We start from the raw sequence: 27,074 nt of genomic DNA, 5'->3' as shown, positions 1-27,074 counted from the left end.
TATATATATATATATATATATATATATATATATATATATATATATAGTACTATCCTTGGTTTCAGGCATCCCCTGGGGGTCTTGGAATGTATCCCCTATGGACAAAGGGGACTCCTGTATGTATATATTTGTAATTCCACATATTAGCTAAATTTTCTAATTTAATAACCAACCATTAATCATGATTGTTTTCACGAAGAGGACTTCTGCAATAGTTTTATTATTTTTCAAAAACAAAAATAGCTTGTCTCCCAGGAAACAAATATACACATATACACACAAAATAGAAGGAAATCATTAGAGATAAAATATATCTAACATTTAGGAAAGAAATAGTCTAAATCTGTCTATATTTTAGTTCGGATTCCTTGAAAAAGATTTTACCTAATTCAATCCAGAAAAATAAGAGCAAACACTATTCTCCACCAGATAACATTACTTTCTAATAAAACCAATTGAGTTTTCTACAAATAAAAATAAGCTTCAAAATAAAATGAAAAAGAAATAAAATCAATAGACTGGAGAGTGCCTAAGGACTCACTGCCAGATATTCTGAAAGGAGAGTAAATGGGTGGCTAATTTTGTTAACTTGTTTTTAAAGACCTTTGACTTATAAAACACAAAAACTTTGTAAAGTGCTTTCTAGCTTAGATTTGCTTCCTGAGCTGCTTAGGTTAAGAATAATCACTTTAAGCAAGGCCATAAATAAAATTACTTCATATAAAGACCAAAGATCAAGTGAACAAAGTTTACTGCTTATCTCACTTCACCTTCCTTCATTTGGCTAAGGTTGGTTTTTCATCAGTTTTTGGCAGTCCCAATCTACTGCATCACCAAATACTTGATAATTGCATCTAAGAACAAATATACTGATCTCTATAAAGCCCGAAGAACCTCTGCATTATTTTATTTGTGAGAATTTTAATTTTAGGTTCTTTCCAGATCTTAGATTGTTGCCTTTTTAAGGTCAAGTCTCCTGGGACCTACCTAAAGTTCCTGTGATAGGTCAACTATTCATCCTCATTCAACAGAGATAAAATGTCTTTGGAAAAAATTTCATCAGCCTAATGGAAACCACCCACATGGCACCAGCCATCTATCTTCCTGAGAAACCTCTGAAGAAGGCTACTGTACTTATAAATCCCAATTGTGGAAAAGGTGACACAAGATTTGCTTTTCAGCCTGCTCTGCTGTCTTATAGTCACAAAATAAGCTTTATTCTTAAATCATCTTCTGAAATTAAACTGAGCAAAATAAAACCCTTCCCCTTTAACTGGGTTTGAATATTTTGTTACCTGGAAAGAAAAACACATTAGGCAGTTTGCACATTAGCAGAAAATATCTTATACAAGAAAGGCTTTACCACCCATTGTGAAGAAAGGTATGGGACCATTAATTCATTCAACAAATCTTTTAAATGCCTATTATGTGAATCCCTGAGAGGATAATATCAGAGCAGGAAATGAAAATGGGAAACCGAAGCAATTACCCCTGAAAAAGGTGTAGGCTTTGGTTCTTAATCATTTTGATCAATAGTTGGGTCAATTATCACAAAGGTTCTACAAATGAAAGTGCAGAGCAGGCACTGTTCACAGACTGAATAAATGTGTTACATTCCAGTGTACTGTCATTTCATAGATACTTCTCATACTTCTCGTGGAGAGTAAATACAAACTGTTTCAAAAGTAGTGTACATGCATATTAGTTAGCTCATCACCATAATAATTTCTGATTCACTGGACATCAAGATAACAATTGCTACTCAGGGAGGAGTTTGTGATACTCATTTGGTTATAAAAAGAAAATTCCATATTTTACAATGATAAAAACCAGTAATACAACTTAAGAATGAAAGTTTTGATGGGGAAGGAGGCATAATGATTGAGGGTGACCCATGACTGGAGAAGATACAGCTAATATCAAAACATGTCTTTAGAAATATAAGCATGTGTGAATAAAAGTCCACAAAGGGAGAGAGGACAAAAAAAATGCAAGGCTTCAAATAAAATCTACTGTTTCACAGTTACCTATGAGATTAATGCTGATAAAAAGTATATACTAAGTGGGAGGACTTCCAATTAAGTCTCTTGTAAGATATTCTCTTATTAGATTTAATAATGGGTGCCACCTGATCAGAGATGGAGAAAATGGAGCATTGGAAATGTCTGCTATCTTTTCTACATAAAACACAAGCAAAAATCATATTTTAACATTAATAAATATTTCATAGAATATAAGCTTCTCCTTGTGCAATCCTTTACAACAACCTATACTCATTAATTGGTTTAGCTGCCTGAAGAAACTAATAGCATGTAACACATGCAATGAATAAATGCACATATTTGACCATGGAGCCTTTACCTTACATTAGATTTGAGGGTGTCTGCTTTAGGAAAGTAAGGCACTCTGAAGTCCTATTGACTTCCTTCCTCTTGATATATGAGTTTTGCTTGTACAGTGTTTGTAAGAGAAAACTCTATCCAGCTTTGAGTGATGTAGATCCAATTTCCCTAAGAGATGTCACTGAATCTTCACAAACATGAGAATTGTGTTGGTTTTTTTTTTTTCTGGCACACAGAATAGTTCAGATAAACTGAGAACTAAAATTATAAATCATAAAAAAATAAGATACCCAAAATATAAAGGCACATTAAGGTTTCAATTTAATCAGTCTCATGGGTCATTTAACACCACTTGAAATGTAAAGCTTCAGGTAGAAGACAATACAAGTGTTTCCTTTTTCTCAGTTGTGATTCTTCTTATCTAAAGCTTTAAAAGTAATTCTTTTTTTACTTTTTAAATAAGGACTGTTATAATGATAATTTAGAGCCATGCCTACAATTACCTTCATTACTTCACAGCCTGTCTTTTTGTGACATTATGTGCCTTTTGGAAAAGTATAATCCCAGGCATATGCTACCTGGGTGGAAGAATTTTCTAACAAGTGACATGAATGATGTTTCTAATTCCTCAAATGATATATTTTCTTTCATAATATCTTCTTCATTTGTCATGATTTCTTTTCCTTTTTGACCTCTTTAATCATTATGAATATAGTAATTTTATAATCTCTTTTAGATTGTTCTATTTTATTTCATTTTGGGATGTCAATTTTACTCTCTATAGCAGCTACTGGTACTTCTTTATGGTCATTCAATTAGTGTTTTGATTTATGACTCTAACTTTCACTTTTTTCTTTATCAAAGATAAGAGAGACCTGGTCTAGGAATATCTTCTTAAAGAAGCATTCTGAATTATTTTCTGAAGGCTTCAAGGATTTTTACAAGGGCTAGATCTGTTTGTAGAATTTATTCTGAGCCTGAAATTAACCCTTCACTTAACTAATGTAAATTTAGACCCAGTGTGCATGTGTGGTACTGGCTTGTGTGTATCACTTTTTTTTCAGAAATATGTTTTTCTGGGGCACCTGGGTGGCTCAGTTGGTTAAGCGACTGCCTTCAGCTCAGGTCATGATCCTGGAGTCCGGGGATCGAGTCCCGCATCGGACTCCCTGCTCAGCGGGGAGTCTGCTTCTCCTTCTGACCCTCCCCCCTCTCATGCTCTCTCTATCTCATTCTCTCTCTCAAATAAATAAATAAATAAAATCTTTTAAAAAAATATATGTTTTTCTGCCCAATACCTGGAGGTGACTCAAATAAGTCTTTAACAGTGGGTAGAATTCTCTGAAACTATGAACAGAGTTTCTCTGATTATGTTTTCATAGACTAAACAGTCCTTTGCAGTCCCAATTTTAAGGAGGTATCTCAAATCCAATATGCACTCTGTCTGGATCCACGTTCCCCTATTAAAGATCAAAACTCAAGCCTCAACATCTTAGGAGTATCAGGGGAAAATCACAATAACAAGCACCTGGATTGGGAAACTTCAGCCACACCTCACTAAAAGACAACAAGCTGCCTCCTCTGGCAAAACCTCTTTCTGCCCCCAAAAGGAGCACCAGCAGGAAACAGTGAAAAACCCAGCAGTGCCAGATAAACCAAGAAGACCAAAATAATACGTCAAAGACTCTGAAAATTTAACTTTTCCTGGAACCACAGCCCACAAAATCAGGCCAGTTGCTTCATGATAAACCTATAACAGAGTGTCTTTCTACTAAAGAAAAAATAAAATTCAAATTGGACCCAGATTTTCTTAAACATAACAGTAAAAATGTCTAGCATACACTAAAAAACCACCCATCATACCAAGAAACAAGAAAGTCAGTACATGAATATAAAAACACAATCCACAGAAGCCAACACAGATGAATCAAATGTTGAAATTATCTGATGGGGATTTTAAAAGCAGTCGTCATAAATATGTTTCAACAGCAATTATAAGTCCTCTTGAAACAAAACAAAATAGGAAATCTCATCAAAGAAACAGAAATTATTAAAAAGAACCAAATGAGGGCACCTGGGTGGCTCAGTTGATTAAGCCATGGACTCTTGATTACAGCTCACGTCATGATCTCAGAGTCCTGAGATTGAGCACCACGTGAGGCTCCGTGCCTAGCCAGGAGTCTGCTTGGATTCTCTCTCTCCTTCTCCCTCTGCCCCTCCCCACTCTGCTCTCTCTGTTTCTCTCTCTCTCAAATAAATTGATCTTCAAAAAAATAAATAAAAAGAACCAAATGGAAATTATAGGACTGAAAATACCAATAACAACGATAACAACAACAACAACAAAAAGTCTTGCTGGCTAGGTGCAAAATGGGGTAAAGATGGCTGAGGATATAACCAGTGAAACTCAAATAGATCAATAGAATTTACCCAGTATGGAAAAAAAAAAAAAAAAAAAAAAAAAAAACAGAAAATAGACTGAAAAAAAAATTACCAAAGCCTCAGTTTGCTTTGGTGTATTAACAAAGATCCAGTATTCGTCTAAGCCCCAGAAGGAGAGGAGAAAGAGACTGTTAGTTTGCAAACTGGCCCCCATGCAAAGTAGAAGAAAGAAAGAGGCAAACAGACCACTGCAGATCAGTAGGTGGCAGACTGGTAGGTTCAATAAGCAAAGACACTTACACAAGAGGCTTGTCTGGGGGGCGCCTGGGTGGCTCAGTCGTTAAGCGTCTGCCTTCGGCTCAGGTCACGGTCCCAGGGTCCTGGGATCGAGCCCCGCATCGGGCTCTCTGCTCGGCGGGAAGCCTGCTTCTCCCTCTCCCCCTCCCTCTGCTTGTGTTCCCTCTCTCGCTGTGTTTCTCTCTGTCAAATAAATAAAATCTTTTAAAAAAAAAAAAAAAAGAGGCTTGTCTGGGGCAACCACAAGACAAGTAGATCTCCACACCTGCCAGCCAGTATCTTAAAGTTTCTATAGAGTCCTTAACTAGGTTCACTTACACCCTGCAGGTGGTCTCAGCACCACATTGCTCTCTCAAGACTACATCCTTCAAAATGGCTCTGATTATAGGAATGGTGGACAAAATGTACATTCTAAGGATGGGGAAGGAATGAGGAGCCTTCAGTTGCCTAGGTACAGCTCTTGGATCAATGGGAGGTCAAATCCTCTCAATGACCTCCCCCAAAACTACCCCCTCAAGACTGTCTCTTACAGGGCACCTGGGTGGCTCAGTTGGTTGGGCGACTGCCTTCGGCTCAGGTCATGATCCTGGAGTCCCTGGACCGAGTCCCGCATCGGGCTCCCTGCTTGGCAGGGAGTCTGCTTCTCCCTCTGACCCTCCCCCCTCTCATGCTCTCTCTCTCTCATTCTCTCTCTCAAATAAATAAATAAAATCTTTAAAAAAAAAAAAAAAGACTCTCTCTTACAATCTCACCTGCCCTCCTTTCCCACAATGTGCCCTAAGCCATCAGCAAGGATTTCATCAGCATAGAGGTGGCTCATTTGGCAGCTATCCGGCTGTATTGGAGGCACACACTACAGCAACAATACAGGCACATGCAAGAGAAAAGGTAAGTAATAATCTTTTCCACCAAGAACCTCAAGATCTAAACCACTAATTTACTAAGTCCCTTAGGAATGAGATTTGGATCACTCAGAGCATTCACTTGTGTCTTCATGTGGTTTAATAAAAATTATACATTAGCAGGTTCTTCAGTTATGAACACATAACATTCTCTTTGGATAATGGCACAGGTGGTAATAATGTCCAAAGCCATCCTGTTTTAGAGGATAGCTTTTCTCATTAGAAATATTACAGTACTAAATAAAGACAGCCTTTGCCAGCTATCACTTAAGGCTTATTGGGTGAATTTAGTAAGGGTTTCTATGTGTGCTCTAATGTCCTGCAGGACAATGGAGAGGCAAAGATGGTAGCCAAATGATTGTACCAGTGGGGGGAAGAAATGCACCCACCTGGCCTTGAGGAGAGGGAGGTTGGCAGCTTTACAAACTTGACCTAGTTATACATACCATACATTTTGGCCAGGGGAGATAACCCCATCAGGTGTGAGGAGATGAATTAGGGACAGGATATGGCAGACCACCTCTCCCCTCTTTCAATGCTGTGTTTTATTCCAAGTATAATGTGTTTCAACATCTTTAGCTTGCATTAGGACAATGGGATCCCAGTGGAGATTGAGTAGTTCCCCCTCAACCATGGGTATGAAGTAATTCACCCATCCTGGTGGGCATCCCATTGCAAATTCTAGGAGATAATGCCTTTCCAGGCATGATGGAGCTCAGTGTTCTCAGCAGCATAGCACATTGATCCAAGATGAGAGTTGGTACAATGGCTGTCTCCAGTGACTTCCATATCTTTACAGTATTGGTTATCTTGGCAGGGATCCCTAGTCCAGCATATGGGGCAATAGCCATACTCGTTGATTATTCAAATGTATTGAAACCTGGGATAGTACTTTACTATGCCTGGCCAAGGTAGTTTTATTTGTTAGTAATTTAATCTGCTGCTTTAATATTTCATTTATTCCTCCATTCAATGTCATGTTCTTTTGCCCAGTCTTGCACATCTTGACCTTTGAAATGTGGCCCTTGATTACAGTCTATTCAATGCAGTTATCAAAACATGATACTTTTTTTAATCCCCTAATGGTGGCAGCTTGGTTTGCATGATGACAGAGTAAAGCTTGGGTTAGGCTAAACACAGTGTCCACAAGAACCAAGGCATATTTAGAACTCTTACTTGGAGGGAGGGGGCCAATATAATTAATTTGCCAATCTGCCACCAGTTTGGAACCTCAGTGGATGCCCTAGACTCCTTTGGCAGTTGCCCTGAGCATTGTTTAGAACACACAGGGCATGCTGTTACTGCATTAACCAGGTCACCAAATTTTCAAGGACAATTGGCATCCTTGACAATATGCCATCCCACCTGGGCCCTTATATATCTGCTCTTCCTATGCACCAAATCTGCTGTATCTACTGTTGGGTCAGTTGCTAGGGCTCACATGCAGGCTAGGGATCAGCTTCCTGATTGCCAAGGGTTGTCAGCACCTTGGGAGCCAGGACATGGAAGACTGCCTCAGTCAGGCTCTTGCAGGTAAACCAAATGTCTTTCCACATATCCTGACCCCTTAAGGGTTTATTCATGACCACTACCCTTTGGTTTCCCGTTGTCCAATCATAGGATTAATCCCTTTAGAACGGCCCAACTACAAGTACAAAGGGTTAATGGCCAGGACTCATGAGTGATCACTAGCCAAACTGCTCTGAATTTAGCCCACTGGCTACTGTGTTTTGTTAACAGGTTCTAGTACCAAGCACAAGCATCAGTTGGAATTTCTCCCATTCCTTCTCTATAGGCTGTAGGGGCCACCACAGGAATAGGGGCAGGGGCATTTGGAAGATTTACATACTCTATAGAGCCTAGTATCACCTGCATTTCTAGGCTGGTGGAAATGTTGCTCCTCCCCTGCAATAGGCATGGCATTTAGTCAAAGTGGGATTTTAAGCCATGGTAGAGATGGATTAATGGAACATATTCTCAACCCATTCCCTAATAGGAAGGGAATTCTTACCAAGATATACTGTTCCTTCATGACTAGCTCTGGGTACACTGCTAGAGATTATTACTCCATAGGGGTATATTTGGTTTCTGTCCCATTCCAGAGCTTGGACCAAAATCCTAGAGGTACTCTCCCCTTCTGTTGTCTCTGACACAGTGCCCAGCTTACACTTTCCAGAGTCACAGACACATCTAACTCAAATGGTAACGCTGCTTAGGAGATGCCCAAGCTTTTATCTGCTTCACTAGTATTTTTACCCTCTCAAAGGTGACTTGTTGCTCTGACCTCCAGTCACATGTGCCCTTTCTTCATTAGGCAGTATAAGTGTGGAGACACTGTGCCATGTGGGTAATAAAACTCCTCCAAACCTCAAAGTCACTACAAAAGCTTACACCTCTTTCATGTTCTTAGGGGTTGGATAGGCTTACACCTTATCAATCACAGCTTTTGGGACAATGCACATCTTACCCAACCATGTGATGCCCGAAAACTTCACAGTGGTGCCTAAGCTTTGAATTTTTGTGGGTTCACTACGCATCCTCTTCCTTGCATATGTTCCAGCAAAGTCTGCAGAGTGTCCAAGAAAAGTCTTCACGTGTTAACGTTATATCATCAATGTAATGGGCCCATTTTACTGATGTGCGGACAGATACTTGGTTACCATCCCATGACATATCGTGGGGCTGTGTAGGTAGCTTGGGGAAGCACTTTTGCAAGGATAATTATATCAATAACATACCTTTATATAAATATAACCTAAAGAAAGTCTTACATCACTTCTTATTTGACAATGCTTCTCACATAGTTTAACATATCAAATAGGCCTAATTAGTTTAATATCTCTTTTATAAGGAGAGATGACAAATCTTTTGAAATGTTCCAGGAACCCTCTGGAAAAACCCCAAAGTTAAAGATCAAAAAGACTTCATTTAAAATTTGATTTTTGGAAAGTTTGTCAAAAGTATCAAAAGGCTTAAAACATTTGATTAAATAAGAGCATAAGTCACTGTGAAGCAAAACTTAGTTACCATTTAACCAAAGTGACAATTAAAAATTTCAAAGGCAAATACAGAAGTTATAGAGTTATAAAAAAAAAAAAAAGCTTATCACTTTTATTTTTTAAAAAAGTTTTTTTGAGAGAGCGAGAAAGAAAAAAGCTAGAAAGAGAGAGTATAAGCAGGGAGGAGGGACAGAAGGAGAGGGAGAAGCAGAATCCCCACTGAGCAGGGAGCCCAATACAGGACTCCATCCCAGGACCCTGGGATCATGACCTGAGCCAAAGGCAGACACTTAACCGACTGAGCCACCCAGGCACCCCAAAAACTTATCTCTTTTAATAAAGAAGGGCCAGTTTTCTGAAGTAATCAAAGACTTGATAAAGACAACATGAAGCACAGGAAATTATTTTGGTGAAACACAGAATTTTTGTTTTCTAGGCAGATTACTGAAAATATAAAGAAAAACCTTTTATAATCTTATGAAAAACAGACCAATAATCCAAGAAAGCTCTTTTCCTAAGAAATCCATGCCAAGGAGCTCCTGGGTGGCTCAGTCATTAAGCATTGGCCTTCGGCTTGGGTCATGATCCCAGGGTCCTGGGATCAAGCCCCGCATCAGGCTCCCTGCTCAGCGGGAAGCCTGCTTCTCCCTCTCCCACTCTCCCTGCTTGTGTTCCTGCTCTCGCTATCTCTCTCTCTGTCAAATAAATAAATAAATCTTTAAAAAAAAAAAAGAAATCCATGCCAAGACACATCATAATTAAAAATCTGAGAAGTAAAGACAGAAAAGTCTTGAAAGTAGCAGAAGAGAAATGATGGATTACCCATAGGGGAACACCAATCAAATTACAGATGATTTCTCATCTGAAGCCATGGAGTTAGAAGCAAGTGGCACATTTCACAAGTGCTGAAAGAAAAGAACTGTACCATGCATTCTGTATTTGGTAAAACTATCCTTCATGAATGAAGAGAAATAAAAGCATACTTGGATGAAGGTATTTCATCTGTGAAGAATTTGTGGTTAGCAGACCTACCCATAAAGTTTGGTTAAAGGGAGTTCTTTTCACATAAAGGATGAAAGAAAGAAAGAAAGAAAGAAAGAAAGAAAGAAAGAAAGAAAGAAAGAAAGAAAGAAAGAAAGAAAGAAAGAAAGAAAGAAAGAAAGAAAGAAAGAAAGAAAGAAAGAAAGATGAAAAGAAAATTTGGAGCTTGAGAAAGAAAGATCAATGGAAAAAGAAGTATGGGTACATATAATAGGCAGTTGTTTTTCTTGAATTTTATATTTGATGACTGAAATTAAAATTATACCATTGGATACTCCAGCCAATGATAGTTAAGGTGGGGAAGGTAAAGGAAGTGAAGGTTCCATACTTCACAAAAAATGGTGAAATATTGATACCAGTTGCATAGTATACTGTAATACCTCCATCACACAGAAAATTATACAAAGAGATAAATCAAAAGCACTATAAATAAAGCAAAATTGAACAATAAAACTTATTCAAGCAACCTAAAAGAAGGTAGAAAAAGAGAAAGAGACATGACTATCCTAGGAAACAAACAGATAAATAACAAATAATAAAATGACAGTGGTAGGCTCTAACATATCAAAAATTATCTTAAAGTTCAGTGGTAAAATACACCAATCAAAAGACAGAGATTGGTAGAGTGGATTTAAAAAAACTACAACCCAAATATAGTCTGTTTACAAAACTCAAACCCCTAAGCCCTAAGGGTCTTTACCCAGATTTAATAATTCTCCAAACCACTGCAACATCAATTTGTTTTTATTTTGAGCTCCCTTTCATTTCTGGCATTTGAAGCTTTACTTTTCATTGAAGCTAGGTTTATGTGTTTTTTATTAGGGAGTTATTCCTATGGATTTTAATGTCATATTCTGCTACAGTTCTAGATCTTGAACTAGGTCCTAATAGAGACTGTGGAGTGTTTTTATGATATCCTAAAAATGTGGGAATGAATAGAACATCAATCTATTATGGCTCTCAAAAAAATCCACATTTTATAGATACACAACACATTTCTCAAAGTGCTTTTCTTTCATTAAACCTTCATTCCTTTTTAACGTAATGCCATAAAGACTTCTAGCTGACCAACAAAATCTATTTCCCCTTCTTTAATAATAGAACTCCTAGGTATTAGGTGAATACATGAATGGTGAGCTAGAAACTATATTTTCCATCTTCCTTTGATACTTGATATAACAGGTGATTAAGAACTGGCCAATGGTAAGTGAGCAGGTGTGATGCATGCCACTTCTATATTGGGACCCTAAAAAGGAAAGGACATATGATCCCCTAGTCTCTTTCCCCACTTCCTACTGACTGGGAGATTATGATAGCTAGAGTCACTACTATCAATGGATGTAGAGATGGAAGCCACATGTTAAGAATGTTAGAGATGCCCTTTCTATCCTAGAATAGAAGTTTAGGTGAGAAAGAAAGAAACTTCTGTCTTGCTCAAGATTTTTTACATAGGGGTTCTTTTGTTTTAGGAACTTAGACTTGTATAACCTCAGGAGAAGAGTAAGCTAGGGCTCAGTAACATTCAGTGAAGAAATGGAAATGAAAATCCAAGAGAGGATAAATTGTGAAAACTAAGTTGGTCATAGATACTGATCTCCAAGGGGTAGTCAGGTAGATCAATGTAGGCTTCCTGACTGAAAGGGCTCAGTCATGGCTCAAAAAAGTATTGATAATTACATGGGCCAATTTAGCAGTGGGATATCTCTAGAGAGAGGAATGTGTTGTATACTTCCAGAAAGATCTTAAATAATGCAGTAGGGCAGGGGTCAACCTTCAGGCCAAATATAGTCATCATCTGGGGGGGGTGTGTGTGTGTGTGTGTGTGTGTGGTTTTGGGTTTTCAGTTTTGACAAATTCTATGGGTTTTGACAAATATATACAGTGTCCTGACAACATCAAAATAAAAATAAAGAATATCCTTGGGCGCCTGGGTGGCTCAGTTGGTTAAGCGACTGCCTTCGGCTCGGGTCATGATCCTGGAGTCCCGGGATCGAGTCCCGCATCGGGCTCCCTGCTCGGCAGGGAGTCTGCTTCTCCCTCTGACCCTCCTCCCTCTCATGTGCTCTCTCTCATTCTCTCTCTCTCAAATAAATAAATAAAATCTTTAAAAAATAAAAAATAAAAAAAATAAAATAAAATAAAAAAAATAAAGAATATCCCACCACCCTCACAAATCCAGCCTCTCTCTCTAGCTCCAGCTCCTGGAACTCATTATTTTCTTTTTTCTATTCCTACAATTTAGGCAACTACCTTAGTAATAGTAGTAGCAGCAACAGTATTTGATTCCTTATAAATTCTGTTTTTCTAACAGATGTCTTGACCTGGAGGAAAGGACCTTCCTCTTTACAAGGAAAAAGCCTCTCTGGAAGGAAATAACATGTAATAACATGCTAATTCCAGGGAGAAGTTGGCATTGAGTGTGTTGGCTGAGTGAACCTGCAGAAGCACAGTTAGGTAGAAGCAGAAATTCCCTCCACCTGCCCACCCCACCCACATCCTACACTCACATGGGCTAACCCTTCCATGCAGGTTTTTGTATCTCCTGAACAAGGAACTGAGCTGGTTATGGGGACAACAATAAGAAAGACAAAGGATATTTGACTGCCAGCTGCCTGGTTTGGTGTACTCTTTATCCTTGTAAAAACTGTACTTCAAATAAGATGAAGAAATATGGCTTTTGGAATGGGGCAGAAATCCTGGCCAAAGGGGAATCCAGCCACGAGTCTGAATGAAGGTGCAGTAAGGGCCTTGAGACTCCTGCTAAGTAATTTAATAACTTCTCCTCAGCTTTAACCTGAAAAGTCCTCTTTGAAAGTCCAGACTGGCTTTTTCCAGAAGCCATTTCAGCAGGAGAGTGAAAGCCAACAGAGAAGGCTTTCCTGAGGGCATTAGGCATGGGTCTGAGAGGAACACAGCTCCCTCTTTTCTCTCTCAATTCAATTCCTGGGACAAAAGCCATCAGCCAGAGCTCCTTAAATTGACTTTACTTCAATTCCAGGTCCCTTCATGATCTGAGGTTAACACAAGGGCTCCATTTGCTGAGAGGTTAGTTCCAGGAGATGAGTTTTGTTGCCACAGGATTTTGTAAATAAAATTTTATCAGAACACCACTATACTCATTCTTTTACACACTTCTGCACTGCAGCAGTGGAGTTGAGTTGTTGCAACAGAGATGATATAGCCTACAAAGCCTAAAATACTTGTTATCTCTCCTTTACAGAAAAAGTTAACACCTGATACAGGGTACAAAGAGAAAGATTCTGCACCCTCCTCTAACAGGAATGAAGCTGCTTATCAAGCATTCCAGATATCTGTAGAAAATGGAATGCTAGGTAGGGAACTGCAACAAAGCTCCAAATGTATAATGAGGCATTACAGGACCAATAGAGTAGATTTCAGGAATACTATAAACACATAACTTTTCCTTATAATGCTGACACCATTGAAAAATAAATTATCCAACCACAGCTAAATCTCATTGTCTATAGCTATTTTGCTTAGTAAGATATTAAAGTGAGATAGCTTAAGTAGAGAAAGTCAATTATCATATGGTTTCACTTATTTGTGGAACATAAGGAATAAATGGAGGACATTAGGAGAAGGAAGGGAAAAATGAAGGGGGGGAAATCAGAGGGAGAGACAAACCATGAGAGACTATGGACTTTGGGAAACAAACTGAGGGTTTTAGAGAGGAAGGAGGTGGGGGGATGGGTTAGCCTAGTAATGGGTATTAAGGAGGGCACGTATTTTATGGAGAACTGGGTGTTATACGAAAACAATGAATCGTGGAACACTACATCAAAAACTAATGCTGTACTGTATGGTGACTAACATAACATAATAAAAAACTTAAAAAATAAAAAATAAATAAAGTGAGATAGCTCAACATCTTGTTGACAAAGAGAAAAACCAAAGTCAACCTATTATAGTTGAACATGACACTAAAATTTCTTCACAGTTGTCAAGTTTGTGTGTAAGTCTACAATCACAATTCCAGATTTCCTCAATTATGTAAATTATATTATCTAGATTTGTCCCATACTGGCTAAAAATTGTTTGGGATTTGAGTTGGAAATAAACCTATGGGAAGAGGACAAGAATGACTTGAAATGAAAATGTCTGGAAAAAGTAAAAGCTAACACTTCTATAAATGTTCTTCATATCTTGGGTTGTACCTAACCTTGTGCACTCTGTTCACATCTCCTTTCAAATTTTATTCACAGACCTTCCAGAGGTAACACAGGTTATCCTATTTAACTGTAACTCTATCAAAACCCATCTTCATCACCTTTTTTTTCCTCTAACCACTTCTGTCATTTGCATGAACATTTATCCCTTGACTCATTAATACCTTGGGGTACATTCCAGTGTTAAAAAGAAAATATGCATTCAACAATGCTATTGTTAGTAAGAATATTAAAATATTAGATATGTATCTGTAACAATAGGTATAAAATATGTATATACATTTATATATTGAAGGATCAAATAAACAGTTATTCATATTAATGTTGTTAGAAGTCAAGTTTTCAATATATGAAAAAATCTGAATTGAATTTTTATGATCTCTTTATTTATTTTTTCTCTTTAAAAAAAAAGTATATGCCCCCCAGCTCTGTTCACCATAAAAATCAAGAAACAACAATAAACTGAGGCCAATGAGAAACACTGGTACCTAGATTACAACGTCTAAGTACCATCACTTCCCCCTAAAATGTGCCAGCTCTTTGGAGAAATGGCTAATTCATGACTGTGGAAGGAAACCTGGAACTTCTTGACACACCAGAAAGGAAGGATGTAATGAAAGACATTCTAGAGACATCTCTAAGACATATTATTAAGTAGAACAAATCACAGAAATGTCAAAGTATACAGGAGCTGACAAGCAAAAGCTATCAATGGCCAAAAATAAGACAATTGGACATCAAAAAGAATGAGAGAAATGGATTAAAATACATAAAATATATCAAAACCATAATGATATTTTTTAAAATTACTTATCAGTTACTCTTGGAGGTTACCATGACACCACCTCATTATTCTAAAATTTTGTAAATAAGTCCAAAAAAGCATGCATTTATCTTGCCTTTCCAGTGTGGACTATAAGTGGTCAATGAAAGAATATTCTTTCTTATGGAAGAATCATAACTAATAAGAGCAGAGATAATTATAGAATCAAAAAATCACCATTTTGAAAATTCTAATGAAATTCTATGCAGAGGTAATTGTTATCAATGTCTGTTAAAACCATTCAGAGAAAGATTTCTGGGAAAATTTAAATGAAGTTATCAGGCTTGCAATACCAGACCCACGGATCAATCTCCACATTATTAAAACTAATATCCCTTCTGGTGTAATGCAATAATAAATTTACAGCCCCACCTATAAATTATTCTAGCTCCCCTCTCTGAAAAAGAAATTGAATCTGAATCTATTCAAGTCTTTATATCTATCAAGTTTACAGGAAGTAAATGGGATAAATTGCCATCAGCAAAATACAGAATACGGAGAATTTTATGTGACAATTGACTGTTTCCTTCAATAAAGAATTGGGATTTTAAAGAGGAAAGGGGAGATATTATGGATTATAGAATATATAATCCATATGCAATATATGGACAGGCTTACATCCTTGCATTATTGGCAAATGAACTATGAAGACATTTTTGAGAGCAATAGGGAGTATTCATCACATAGACTGGCTATCAGATGAATACCAAGAATTATTCTTAATTTTACTAGATTTAAAATATGGTTATATTATTAACATCTTTATCTGGTAAGGGGCACTAAAGCATTTGTGAATGAAAAAATATGGTATCTTAAATTTTCTTTTAAATACTACAGTAAAAAAAATGGAGGGGTGATAATTAAACCAAGAATGGCAACATTTTGATAATCGTTGTAATGGGATAAACCTATGAAGTTTCATTGTACTATTCTCTTTACTTTTGAAAATAAATGTACATTTGAAAATTTCCATATATAAAGGACTTAAAAGGGAGAAGAAAATTATTGTCTATGCAACCCGGAAGTACAGCTGGGAAAAATAGAACTTTAAAAAATAGAAAAAAAAATAGAACTTTACCTTCTCTCCAGTTTTTGTGCAACTTTGGAAACACGTATATTCAGTACTGCTCCAATGTAGATATCTTGCCAACAGTTTAATTATTTGAAAGATTACCATGTTTTAAGGGAATGATGCTACTACAGTGATATTGAGATCTGTGTTCCACTCTAGTCTATCTGTAGGTAGCAATGATAAACCTCAGTGGTTCTGAAACTTCTGGTCCTCAGATCCTTTTTATTCTTAAAAATTGTAGAACATCCCAAAGAATTTTTTAATGTGGGTTACATTTATGCCAATTCTTTGTTAAAAAACTCTATTACATGTTCACATGAAAGACCTATTTTATAAAAAATAACTATATTTCCAAAAACTTGGTAAGAAGACTGGCCTCATTTTCCATAGTTTTTCAAGTTTTCCTGATGTTTGGCCTAATTAAACGTGACTGGACTATCATATTGGCCACTGCATTCAATCTGTTGCAATATATTCTATTTAAAGTAGGTAACAAAAATTCAGTTTCACACAGATATATAGTTGGAAAAGGTTATTTTGATAGCTCTTTGAGATAATTGTGGCTATCTTTCTTTTTTTTAAGGATTGTATTGATTGATTGATTTAAGAGAAAGAGCATGAGTGGGAGAATAGCAAAGAACAGGGACAAGCTGACTGCGCTGAGCATGGAGCCTGACACAGGGCTCAATCTCACCACCCTGAGATCATGACCTGAGGTGAAATCAAGGGTGGAACACTTAACTGACTGAGCCACCCAGGTACCCAGTAGCTATCTTTCTTTGATACCACACCAAAACCGGCCAAGGCCATTGTTTCTTAAAGATTAGTTACAATGTGACATCAATGAACTCTTCCCACTCAGTTATATGAAAACCCATTTGTCCCTCTACCACTTCAGATGTCCTTTTACTGATGCATACTTTTGTTGTATAACTCATTGACTGTTTATAAAATATGAGTTCACTAAATTACACATATCTTCCAAACATTGACACGTTTCAGTATATAACATTAAAATTCACATTTGTTAATATCACCATCGATCTCATCGGAAAACTTTTAAGTATGAGAAAGCTGCCAAGCTCACAGTGGTAGATTCAAGTGTTGCAAATTTCTAGCTTTTTACTTGAAGTCACAAATTTTATCTTTGGTAACAAACACTGTCATTGTTTTCCTTGAAATGACAGGCTTGTCTTATTTGTTTTTGAGAAAACGTCTGCCAGTTACCCAAGTGTGAATAATCATAGTTTGTGTGTCAGTTGTTGCTTCGAGTCAAATGATGTTTCATGAAAACAGCAGCTTGCTCAACTCAGAATTCAAAGAATCTCACAAGTGCTTTTGTTAGAGACAAGCATCACACTTTGGTTTGCATCAGAAGTGATTTACGCACACTCCCTGTTTCATCACACAGAATATTAAAAACAACATCTATTCAAAGGTTGAAGTTTAATACAATTAATAATTTTTACTGCCTCATTAAGGGCATTCTTAAGTGTAACTGTCACTTTTATTACTGTGGGTTCATGGTAGTGGAGAATACAATGACTGCTAATAAACTTTAGTGCTACTTTCTTGATTCTTGCTAAAGTTCCAGCAGTTTTACCCACTATCAGTGGAAAAATCAGCCACAATGAAGAAGGCAAATCATGTTTATAAAAATAGTGTTTACTTAGAGAATACCTGCAATGGTCTCAGGGATCTCCAGGGGTCTTTGGACCATGCTTTGAGAGCCACTGGTCAATCTTGAATATACTACTTCAATTCCTCCGCATATATTAAAGAAATGTTAATTTTAGTGAAGGAAATTCATAGAAACAAGTAAGTAGAACTACAGTTTTCCAAGGCTTAAGTCATTAGCTCCTCAGTCAGGCCAATATGTTCTCATGTACAAGTTTCCAGAGGAAAATATAAAACCTATCTAAAATATACTCATATTGTTTTGATATCCTCAAAAGAAAATATACAGAATACTGAATTTTTTCTCCTAGACAGAAAACTTTAAAAGAATATATAAGGCATAGAATTTTTGAAAATTATTTGTAAAAAATAGTTGTACGTTCACATGCAGCTATAAGAAATAATACACAGAGGGATCATGTGTACCCTTTACCCAGTTTCCCCCAATGGTAACCTTGCAAAACTATCCTGCAGTATCACAACCAGGATATTGACATTGATAGAGTCAAGAGACAGACATTTCCGTTCCTTCAAGTATTATTCATGTTGTCTTTTATAGCCATACCCATTTCCTTCCCCCTCCTTAATTCCTGGCAACCACTAATCCGTTCTTTGTTTCTATAAATTCATCCTGTCAAAACTTTTATATAAACAGAAACATAATATGTAAACATCTGTAACTGGCTTTTCCACTTAGCATGATTCTCTAGAGAGTCATCGAACGTCTTGCATGTGTCAGTAGTTTATTCTCTTTTATTATTCACTAGTAATCCACAGTATGGACATACCATAGTTTAATCCATCAGTGGAAGGAAATTAAGGTTGCTTCCAGTTTTGGGCTATTAAGAAAAAAGCTGCTATTAACATTCATGTACAGGTTTTTGTTTGAACATAGTCTTCATTTCTCTGAGATAAATTTCCAGCACTACAATTGCTGAGTGTAGTAGTTATATATATTCAGTTTTTAAGAAACTCTCAAACTGTTTTTCAAAATGGCTATACTAGCTTCCATTCCCACCAGCAATATGTAAGTGATTCCATTTCTCTGCATCCTCTCCAGCATTGGTGATGTTACTATTTTATATTTTATATTTATTTTATATTTATATAAATATAATTTATATTTATATTTATTTTATATTTATATTTATTTTATATTTATATTTATATTTTATTTTTATATTTATTTATATTTATAAAAAATATTTTATATTTATATTTAGTTGGCGTGCAACAATAATCACTTTGGGGTTTTAATTTACAAATGAGAACATTTTTAATTTACAAATGTTACATCATTTGTTATAGTTCTATAGGTCCCTAAGGCTCCATTCATTGTTCCGGTCTATTTTCTCTCTATTGCTCAGATTGGACAATTTCTATTGTTTGTTTTATAGTTTATGGATTCTTTTCTCTTACCCACCCATTCTGTTGTTGAACCATCTACTAAACATTTTATTTCTAATTGTTCTTTCATTTGGTTATCCTTGATATCTTCTATTCTTCATTGGGAATTTCTGTTTCTTTACTGAAATTTCTATTTTTTTTCATTTCTTTCAAAAACTTTTATAAGTACATACTGAATTTATCATGCTGCTTTCAAACCTTTGTCAGACAATTCTAAATCTCTGTCACCTTGGGGTTGGCATCTATTGATTGTCTTTTTTCATACAATTTGAAATCATCTGTTTCCTGGAATGACTAGTGATTTTGCATTTTACCTGCACATTTTTGTAGTATATTATGAGACTCTAGATCTTATTTAAACCATCTCTTTTATCTAGTTTTCTCTAATATTCTCTGGCAGGGGAAGGAGGTCACTAACTCCTTACTGCCTAGGGAAAGTAGAAGACCAGGTTCCCCATTTGGCCTCCATTGATACATTAGGAAAGGAACTGCCTGTTACTGTTGGGAGGGGTGGGATTTCTAGCTACTCAGGTGATCTTCCACGACATTACAGTGTGATGTGCTCATTAATTCTGGGAAGTGGTGAAAATCCTGATTCTTCAGTGGACCTCAGGCACCACCCCAGCAGAGAAGTGAAAGGGCACCTCATTACTTCTACTGGGGCCCGATTGGGGTGGAAATCAGTTCTTCACACAGTCTCTACTAATATCAGAGGTAGGGATGTTCCATTATGAGCCCACAGAGGTGAAATACCCAGGTCCATACTTGGTCTTCCCTGATAACACATCTATGTGAGTGTTAGGTTCCTCCTTACAGCCTAATGAAGGTCAAGCCTAAGCTCCTTAATCAGGTGTGGGCTCTCTCTCTCTCTAATACACAGATAAATAAAATCTTTAAAAAAATTGTATTGCCTCCACTATTACTTATCCTGAATATAACTCTATGCCTTGTATTAACTTGAACTTTACATTGAATAAAAACTTTATTTAAGAGCACTACTGCTTGACACAGGACCAGAGCATGGGGACCCAGCCAGATGGGATGGCAGGCGCAGGGGACCTTCCTAAAGGTTTGGTCCAAGAACCACAGAGCAAAAGTCAAGAAAGCCAAACAACAGCAATTAGCTGGGGTGGAAGTCAAGACCAGCTCTTCCAAGAGACACACGGATGCTGCTCCAGGAGCCCCCGATGGTGCCTACCCTGCTTCCCTAGTTTATACAGATCACCCCATCCATACCTTCCTTCCAACTCAGCATATGCTCCAATTTTAAGGCTCTCCCAGACCATTCTTTGGGCCACAAAATAGTCCATTTCGGCTGCTGCCGAGATCCTAACATCTACTCCCTATGTCCCATTACGGAATCCCAAATTCTTTCCACAAGCTTCACTGCTAACTCTTTGGGTTCTTCATCTCCACCAAGAACTTAGTGAGCAAAGCCAGACACAAAAGGTCACCTACTGTAACGATTCGCAATGATGCCAGACGAGAGACAGAGTCGGGACCTACGCAACACGGAGGCATTTCAGAAACGGGCTTCATGAAAACAAAAGAAGACCCACAAGTGCCTGTGGGGTGGAATTGAGTGGCAAGAGTCGCTCAACAAACTATTGCGGTGGGCATGTTTCATGTTGTAATTCGGATGGCAGGAACCTGCATGTATAAATTCATCCAAAGACACAGAAGTGTAATATTGTATAACATACACCCCAAAAAAACAATCACGTGACAGGACAGAAGCGTCAGCTAATGCCACGGCGCTAACCATTTTGCAATACATAAATGTATCAAATCAACACATCATACACCTTACACTTGTATCTCAGCCAAGCTGGAGACAATTTTTAAATTATATATCAATAAATACATACAATGAGACTAAAAAAAAAAAGAGCACTACTATCTTCACTAATATTTATGAATAGTATCACTTTTCTCCTCTTTTTCACTAAAGAATGTTTAGTATTTCTCCTCCCTACCACAAACCATTTTTTTCATGGATTTCTTCTGGAAAATACTTAAAAGATATAAGCTATACAAGAAAATATGGTTATTGAATAACCCCTCCTTACCACTAACAGCCACATGGAATCCATTTTAATTAATTCAGTGTTTGATTGCTTTTTCAAGATCTGATTATGCTTTACAAATAAAGAAACAAAAAATCACTTATGAATAAGGTCATACTTTTTTTTAAAGATTTATTAATTTATTTGAAAGAGAGAGCACGAGTGCCAGGGGGAGAGGATGAAAGAGCGTCTTAAGCAGACTGAGCTGAGCACAGAGACCCATGAGGGGCTCGATCTCATGACTTTGAGATCATGACTTGAGCCAAAACCAAGAGTCGGACACTTAACTGACTGGGCCACGCAGGTGCCCCAAGGTCATACATTTTTATTAAATGTTGAATATTAAGTAGATAACAGAATATTTTTCTTTGTAGTGTAGAGAGAATACAGCAGCTATACATGTAAATGGAGGACACAAAAAAATAGAGGATGCTATTTGAGAGTTATCTGAAGAACTCTCTTGAAAGTCAATATTTAAAGTCATTTGGTGTTATATACAGACCATCAATCCTTAAAGTTAAAACATTGAACCATACTATTTGGAAAACATGATAGTATGTCAATCCAACATCAGTCATTAGTGCTTTATAATAAAATCATGTATCATGGAAACAAGGGACAAATATTTCTTGATATAGACCAAGGAAGGAGAGCTTCTACATGCAGCACACCATCTGAGAGTGCTGACACACTCAGAGGGCTTGAGGACAACACCAGACAACAGCTGAAGAGGAGAGGACATGATTATAAATAAGAAAGGGCACAAGAAATGCTCGAAAGAAAGTGATGAGGTATTGCTGCATGGTTTTGTAACAACACACATCAGTGTGACCTTGGACAAAGCCTTTCTCCTCTTAGCTTTTCTGAGCCCCATCTCCCTCCTCTGCTAAATATGGAGCATGACCGGCTAATTTCAAATCACTGACAGAACTACGTGCCTGGCTTCATAGTCTTATATTGGACCCAAATAGAATAAGCTAGACATGTTTAAAAAACCAATGGGTAATTATTATTTATGACAAGAAAGAAGGAGTAGGAAATTCCATTAAACTTGATTCTAGTTTAAACTTGATTATCACATTAATGCCTTGATCAAAAGCATTTCCACTCAAAATTGTTTCCTTTGTGTAAAATGTAAAATTAAGCATTCTTTAAAAGGCAAAATCTAGTAAGGAGTCAAGGAAATTGTCACTCTCTTGATTAAATGAATACATTGAGAATAATTCATGAATCTGCTTACTCTTCCCTAGTATTACAAAAGCCTAAACTTAAGTGATAACGTCAGCAGTGAAAGTCAGATGGGAAAACTTTGACAAAGAGCTCGTCAGTCCAGAGCAAGGTAAATGCAAAAGAACCTCTCCCTTTCTAAACCTCCATCCAGAGAGGCTCCTTTGCAGTTTTAAGCAACTGCCTCCCTATAGTAGCGCAAGAAGTCCTTTAGAGTTTCTTGGACAAGAGTAAAGAGAAAACAATAACTTTTGAATGACTGAAAATATTGTAACATAAATGAGAAAAAGAGCGGGTCAAACTTTTCACTGCAACATATTTTCAAATAGGGTATTATATTCAGTTATTAATAACATTTAGTCTGATTTTTGAAGTCTGAAGTTATTTTTTACACAAAAAAGCTTTCTTAATTTTGTATCAGAGTATGAAAGGTAAGAGTTTAAGAAGTAGATTGGGGAGTCTAGGTGGCTCAGTCAATTAAGCGTCCGAGACTCTTTATTTCAGTTCAGGTCATGATCTCAGGGTCATGGGATCAAGCCCAGCATTGGGCTCCATGATCAGCATGGAGTCTGCTTGTCCCCTTCTCTCTGTTCCTCTCTCGCTTGTATACTCTCTCTCTCAAATAAATAAATAAATAAATACAATCTAAAAAAAAAAAAAGACTTTTAAGAAGTAGAAAGGGTGAGGTCTAGATGCATAATTGCACCTGAGTTGGATCAGAAAAGCATTGTCCTAACAATTCCAGGTTAGCACTTGAAGTGTTTTCATATACCTTCAATAATTTCCTCACCAAAAAAAACACCACTAAAAATAAACGTCATAGATAAGGGAAATTGAGGATTAGAAGATTTGTTTGACTCGCTTATGTTTAGTATCTAATAGGTGATGGAAATAGGATTCAAACCTAGGACCCAGGTTCAATGGAAAAAAAAGACTGGAAGAGAGAAAATAAGGCAAGGCATAAAGCCATTTGGTGTCTTCTCTGGCCATCTCCACTCTTCGTATTACACACTTCTGATCCTATCATCTTATTTTCCTAGGCAGGTTTAGTTTTAGTCATAGACATAATTTTCAGGGACTACTACAAGGTCCTGCTGCCTCTGACCTGCAGCTGTATAGTTGAATTCTATTTTTTGCTGAATTACAATTACTTTCCCTTCTCAGGTTGAAGACTTTAATCCCAGTTTGAATTCATACATCTTTGAGAGGTCCAACATTTATAGTTTTATCAGGTTTGATTTCAAGTTGGCATAGAAAGGAGCTCGGAAAACAGGGTTTAATGAGGGATGTGAAGAGAGAGCATGAGATTACTGAGAACATAAGGTAAGAATCAGTGAATGGGGTATCTATTCAGAGAGAAAAAATGGCAGATATAGAACAGGGATTCCATGACCTCTAAGCATCACCTGCATCAAAACCACACCTAGAGTTTTTCAACTTCCTTTGTGTTCTCAGTGTGGAAAAAGAGAATATGAGCCAAAGCACAAGAAGATAAGAGAATTTCAGGGCTGCAGTATTTTTAAAGTTTTTTTTTTAATTTTCTAATTATAGAGAGTATATTAAGAGTGCCAAAAAGACCAAGGAACTTTCCCTACAATGAGTTACTACTTTTGTTTAATTGTTTAAAAGTCAGCAAGAAAGATGTCTTTCTGGAATAGGTATTGGTCTCAGTAACAGCCACCAGTTTGCCCTCTTAACTCCCTGACAGGCCATTGCTAAATGCCTTAAGTAAATTAGGATATGCAATCATTTTGACAACTCTGTGAAATAGGTGGTCCATAATCACTGTTTTATACATGAGGAGAAACTTTAATCAGAAAAGTGAAGTTCTTGCCATGGTCATTGAATTATTAGATAATTTGAGCCCAGATCTATAAAACTTCACAGCCTTAGAGAATTACCACTGCATTTCACACTTCCTTTGGGTGGAGGGGTAATCCATAATATGAGAAATAATTACAGTTTACATGAAGCACGTCTTTAATTATATGTCTAGCACAGTAACAAGCATTATACATATATTTCTTTTAACTATTCCCACAATTTTATGAGGTAAGAATTACATCATTTTACAAATGAGGAAATGGAGGGGACAGAGAAAGTAACTTATCTAAATGGTAAAACCTGAATTCCAATCAAAATGACTTAATTCCAAAAGTTGTTTGCCTACTGATTAAGTCTCAAAATGAATAATGGCTCAAGAGAGATGTCTACAAAGGGTGCTGTTACAAAGATATTCTTGCAGAAAAACTTGCATGAAATTGAGAATGTTCCCATTTTCACTATTTATATAAGTCTCTTGCTTTTTTGTGTAGACTGTCCAGCTCGGGACATCCTTAAGAACTGGGAAGGAGGAAAACAGACCATGTTTACTGAGCAAACATTTCAGAAATTTAGATTAACATCAAAAGGGGCTGCCTTTGTCAAGTGCTCTCCCCATCTCTGACACCTGCTGCATTGCTTGTGTTTATGCAATTAGAAGTAAAATCTTAAGAATCAGGTTTTCACTTGGGCCTGGAAATTTTAAAATTGACTGATCCTTTTGAAAATTGCAAGCAGCTCTCAGTCTACTGTTAAAAGTCTTCGGAATCTTTTATAATACTCCTTGTCAGGAGTTTCTCTTCAATTGGAACACTTCCCCTCTGCCCTTCCTTTCCTTAATGGCAGGTCCCCTCTTCCTCCATTGTTCAGTAGTCAGATGTTAAGTGACCATTTATTCTGCCAGCTTGCACTGCCCTAAGTCACCCTGATAAACCTCTCCTCACTGCTGTTCTTTATAATTTCACTAGTCTGCTGTAATTTTTCCAAGGCAGGGATGTTAAGTTCCCTCAACCATGATGCTGTTCATCAGGCAGTTGTTGTTGGTGTCTTGATCAAGAAGGACCCATTTATTAGGTAAGAGTTACACCATTTCAGTACAAATATAGAAAAAAAAAATCTTTCTCTTCACATTAGAATATGTTTATTATCAGCAAGCTGAAGAGTTACCCAAATATAAGCTAGTTCTAGTTCCTAAATTGATTCACATACTCATGTAAATTTATAACAGCTTTAAACAAAATGAAGACAAGAAAATAAAAGACTTTACAAAAGGATCAGTGATTTTTAAAAATTGGTTTGGTACTTATTTTTTCTTCTGTTAAAACACAATAGTTTAGCAATCTTTGGTGCTGTTCTATTGCAATTTGAATTTATGACTTCCTAAACCAGGGTTTTAATATAAAATACACAAGAAATTAAAGGTGGGATTCTAGTAATTTTGTCTCTTTTGTGTTATTAACGTAATCTTCTTTACTTCATCTGCTTGCCATTGACATGATTACTTCATTATGAGCCAGAAGAGAAAGGATTATCACTCTAAAAGTACTGGTAAAAAGTAAGATCATACCTATTAGTATGAAAATATTTTGTCTATTTGCCAAAAGTATGGAATAAAACTCTTGAGTGGGATTAAACTATCACTACTATGCAGTGGAGAGTGAATGGGTGTTGGGACAATTATAAAGTTAGGAGTAAATTATTTAACTTCTATAAGTCAGTTTCCTTATCCATAAAATGGGAATAATTAAATTTAGTTTTAACTGTGGTTCATGAAGGTAAGTTACAAGACATATAAGATATGCGATACATTGCAGAGAGTCTAACCACTTCTCTTTGGTGCCCGACCCCACTCAAACACTGTTTAACACATTCCAATGTTTATCCATGTAAGAGCCAGGAAAAGTCATTGTGATAACCAACTTTAAGGATAAACCGTATGTTTTGAAATGATTTTAAGGATTTTTCCCCCTCAGTTCCAAATCTTATTCATTGTGAATAAGCTGACAGTACGAGGTCATCTGACATCTCAAACACAACCCAGAATTGCTGCATCTTGTTAGTTTTGGAGCCAATTGTCCTCCCAAAGGCCTTGGAATTTTACAAGCATAGTCACTGAGCTTCTAATTGAAAGCCATTTGGAAAAATTAAATTTGATATTTAAAGAGAAGTCATTAAATGCAGATATTAATGACCCTCATGAAGCCACTGATTTCACTTTAGATGCACTCATTGAAGCCCAGGAAATTGGAAACCAGAAAGGAGGCCATTATAATTGATAAGATGTCATCTGCATTAGTAAACCCTTCAGCTGCAATTTAAAAAGCCAGAAATGGAAATTTATTTCATCAGGCAACTCAGAGTCATTGTTTTTTAAAACATGTTCTTCTATTGAAATTCAGTTCAAGAAGTGTCTTTTTTTTAATTTTTTTTATTTTTTTTATTCTTATGTTAATCCCCATACATTACATCATTAGTTTTAGATGAAGTGTTCCATGATTCATTGTTTGTGCATAACACCCAGTGCTCCATGCAGAATGTGCCCTCCTCAATACCCACCACCAGGCTAACCCATCCTCCCACCCCCCTCCCCTCTAGAACCCTCAGTTTGTTTTTCAGAGTCCATCGTCTCTCATGGTTCGTCTACCCCTCCGATTTCCCCCGTTTCATTCTTCCCCTCCCGCTACCTTCTTCTTCTTCTTTTTTTTTTCTTAACATATATTGCATTATTTGTTTCAGAGGTACAGATCTGAGATTCAACAGTCCTGCACAATTCACAGCGCTCACCAGAGTACATACCCTCCCCAGTGTCTATCACCCAGTCACCCCATCCC

The sequence above is a fragment of the Mirounga leonina genome, unplaced genomic scaffold (assembly GCF_011800145.1).
Source record: "Mirounga leonina isolate KUSES-001 unplaced genomic scaffold, KU_Mleo_1.0 Mir_53, whole genome shotgun sequence".
NCBI lineage: Eukaryota > Metazoa > Chordata > Mammalia > Carnivora > Phocidae > Mirounga > Mirounga leonina.
Note: the sequence above shows the minus strand (reverse complement) of the source record.